This window comes from Condylura cristata, unplaced genomic scaffold (assembly GCF_000260355.1).
Source record: "Condylura cristata isolate star-nosed mole 26May11 unplaced genomic scaffold, ConCri1.0 scaffold00025, whole genome shotgun sequence".
Lineage (NCBI taxonomy): Eukaryota > Metazoa > Chordata > Mammalia > Eulipotyphla > Talpidae > Condylura > Condylura cristata.
The window spans coordinates 3,808,012-3,812,541 of NW_004567126.1; positions in this window are offsets into that span (position 1 = coordinate 3,808,012).

Consider the following 4,530-nt stretch of genomic DNA (forward strand, 5'->3'; position numbering starts at 1 on the left):
CCCACCCATTGCTCCCCTCAGCAGCGTACTTCGTTGATCTGCCTGTTCTGCTCCCCACTCTGTCTCTGGTGAAGTCTTTCGCCACCCCTGAGTCTCTGGCCTATACCCCAGTTCTGTATGCACAAATAAATAAATCTTTGAAAAAAAAAAATGTTAAACTCATATTTACAATACATTGAAAGCTCATAAAAATACCATTTTTGGGAGATCTGGCAAGATGGTGACAGAGTGAAGACACCAGAATCATTATGCCCAAGCTAATAATGGACTGTAGACTTACATACTAGAAGTTTAAACCCATTAAACCCAAATATGAGCACCCTGGACTCACTAGAAGGAAGATAACCAATGGGGAGCCCCAATAGGGGTGCTTAGATCCTGGAGTGCCCAGGCACCCAGGCACTAGGAAGTACCACAAACTGCAAGCTCTTTGGTGAAGAGGGAAGGCCTGCTCAGCTCAGTGAGTGGATCCTAGGCTGTGGGGAAAGACTGCAGCTCCGATCTGTGAGCACCCAGAAGCCTAGTTGGGATCGAAAAACACAGTGGAGACTGGAAAACAGGAGATACTGAAACAAAGCACAACTCAGAATATCCTCCATAACTGAAGTGTCTGGAAGTCCCTCAGCATCCCAAAAAGATCATCCAGAAAAAAATGCCCATCAGTAGAAGCAACACCATGACTCAGCAAATAAAATGTATTAGAAAATACATGACAAGGAAAAGAAAACAATCAAATACCCAAGCAAGTCCACAGGGGAAAAATTCACCACAAAAAGATCAATCACCAGAAAGCACTGAAGAAGTAGAACTACTCAGCCTACCAGTTAGAGAATTCAGAATCATCATGATAAACAAACAAGATGAAGATGAGAAGAATAAAAAAAAAAAAAAGATATGAGGCAAGCCATCAAGGAATTGAAGAAAGCAAACAAGGAAATTAATGAAAGAAATAAAAAGAAAAAAATTATATGGGACAATCAATGAACTGAAGAAAGAAAATGAGACATTAAAAAAAGAAATAGAAGAAATGCAAGAAATGAAAAGACCACTAGAGGAGATAGAGAACACTGGGAAATGTAATGAAAACAGAATAAATGAAATGGAAGAATGAATCAGCTCCCTGGAAGATGCAGAAATAAAGAGAATTAAAACAGAAAAAGAAGGAAAAGAAATGAAGAAACACTTCAATAGCTATCTGACACCATTAGGAAGGGAAATATCAGAGTTATAGGTATCCCAGAAGGTGATGAGAAAGGCCAAGGAATTGAGAAAATATTCACAGAGATAATAGAAGAGAACTTCCCTAATTTGAAGAAGGAGATGAAAGTAGATATTCAAGAAGCAAGAAGAACACCAAACTACCATGACAACAGGAGAAATACAGCAAGATACATCATAGTAAACCTACCAAGAATACAAAACAAGGAAAAGATAATGAGAATGACAAGAAGGAAGAAACAAGTAAGCTATAAAAGGAAACCGATCAGGCTGACATCAAAGAAACACTACAGCCAAGAAGAGAGTGGAGGGACATATTCAACACTACAAGCAAGAAGAGAGTGGAGGGACATACTCAACAAACTCGAAATTACCAAGTGCCAACCAAGGATACGGTATCCTGCAAAGCTCTCCTTCCTCTACAAAGAAAGAATAGGTACATTTTCAGACAAACAGAAACCCCACAATTTTGTTATGAATAACCCCCACTCCAAAAAATACTACAAGAAGCCTTCAATCAAAATCAAACAGAAGAATGAACAAAGAAGAGTTCAAATCAAGGAATAAAATTCAAAAGGACCAAAAAAAAAAAAAAAGGGGACATATACATGCCAGTATATAAATATTATGTCTAAATGTAAATGGCTTAAAGTCGTCAATAAAAAAACACACATGCAGGAAGGATTAAAAAAACAGAACCGAATATTCTTCTGTTTACAGGAAACACATCTAACTACAAAATGAAAACTAATTGAAAAATAAAAGGATGGAAAACAATCCTATAAGCAAATGGACCAAAAAAGAAGGCAGAAACAGCTATAGTTAGACAAAATAGACTTCAAACAAAAAAGGTTAAAAGAGACACAGAAGGCCACTACATTATAACTAAGGGGATAATAAAACAAGAAGACATACCAATAATCAACATATATGCACCAAATGAAGGAGCACCAAAATATATTAGGAAACTACTGACATCCATGAAAATGTATATCAGAGAATAATAAGAGAATACTATGAACAACTGTATGCAAACAAGTACTACAATTTAGCAGAAATGGACAAATTCCTATAACTCTACAACCACCCAAAGCTAGATAAAAAAGAGATAGAACAACTAAACAGACCAATTACAAGCAAGGCAATTGAAGAAGTAATCAAAATCCTTCCCAAAAATAAAAGCCCAGGACCAGATGGATTTACAAATGAATTTTAACAAATGTTCATAAAAGAACTAGTGCCTATTTAATACCAACTCATCCAAAAAATTGAAAAAGAAGGAAAACTACCACAAACATTCTACAAAGCCAACATCACACTAGTACCAAAACCTAACAAAGGAAACACACAAAAATGAAACTATCAGACCAATCTCTCTAATGAACGCTGATGCAAAAATCCTCAACAAAATTTTAGCTAACAGAATCCAACAATGCATTAAAAGGATAATACACCGTGATCAAGTGGGCTTTATCCCAGGAGCACAAGGATGGTTCAACATCAGAAAATCAATTAATATAATGCATGACATCAACAGCCAGAAGAATAAAAAACACATAATCATATCAGTAGATGAGTCGAAAGAGTTCGACAAAGTTCAACACCCATTTATGTTTAAGGCCCTTGAAATCCTCAGAATACAAGTACCATACCTCAACATGATAAAAGCCATATATGACAAACCCACAGCCAATATTATCCTCAATGGAGAAAAGTTGAAAGCCTTTCCTTTGAGATCAGAAACAAGACAAAGGTTTCCAATATCGCCACTGCTCTTCAACATAACATTGGAAGATCTAGCCAGAGCAATAAGACAGCAAAAAAGACATACAAGGAATCCAAATAGGGAAAGAAGTAAAACTTTCCTTATTTGCAGATGATATGTTAATCTGCATGGAAAACCCTAAAAACTCCACAGAGAAACTAATCAAAACCATCAACCAGTTTAGCAAGGTAGCAGAATATAAAATCAACACACAAAAGACAGATGCCTTCCCATACACAAACAACTAATCAGAAGAAACAGAAATGAAAAAAAAAAAAGTCCCCTTTTCAATTAAAACAAAAAGAATCATATACCTGGGAATCAACCTAACAAAGTGGTAAAAGACCTCTACAAAGAAAATAACAAAATACTGTTAAAAAGAAATACGAGAAGATACTGTAAAATAGAAAGACATCCCCTGCTCATGGATCAGGGGAATTAACATCATCAAAATGGCCATCATACCAAAAGCAATATACAGATTTAATGCCATCCCAATGAAAGTCTCAATAGCATTCTTCAAAGAAATAGAAAAAATACTGATTAGATTCATATAGAACAACAAAAGACCCCAAGTAGCCAAAACTCTGATGACTAAAATGAAAGAGAATGGAGGCATTACAGTCCCAAACTTCAAGCTATACTGCAAAGCCATAATATTCAAATCTGCATGGCATTGAAACAAGAAAATACATACTGACCAGTGGACTTGGATAGAAAACCTAGATATAAACTCACAGGTTTATGGGCAGCTAATCTTTGAAAAAGGAGCAAAGAAGATAAAATGGAACAAAAAAAGTTTATTCAGCAAGTGGTGCTGGGAAAACTGGGAAGCTACTTTGCAAAAAAAATGAAACTAGATCACTACCTCACTCCAGTCACAAAAATCAACTCGAAGTGGATTAAAGACCTAGACATAAGAACAGAAACCATAAAATACCTGGAAGCAAAGATAGGCCAAACACTACACAACATATACTTCAGCGACATCTTTAAAGGTACAGCATCAATAGAGCAACGATAGTGAAGGCAAGAATAAATAGATGGGACTACATCAAGTTAAAGAGTTTCTGTACAGCAAAAGAGATATTATAAAAAGACAAACAGACACCCCACTGATTGGGAAAACATTTTCTCATACAAAACTAGTGATGAAGGATTGATCACAAAGATATACAAAGAACTGATGAAACCCATCAGAAAATAAACAACCCCATAAAAAAATGGGCAGGACAGCTAAAAAGACACTTCTCCAAAGAGGTAATGCAGATGGCCAACAAGCATATGCAAAAATGTTCAAAATCACTTGTAGTAATGGAGATACAAATTAAAACCACAATGAGGCCCTCCCTGGTGGTGCAGCGGGTTAAAGCACAGCACTGAGAAGCTAAAAAGCCACTTCCGTATGAGTTCGATTCCCGCCTGCCCAGGAGGTGACCACATGGCGTGGCAGACCGCTCCTGGCCCGCCCTCTGCTCCCTTCAGCAGTGTACTTTGTCGATATGCCTGTTCTGCTCCCCAGTCTGTCTCTGGTGAAGCCTCTCGCC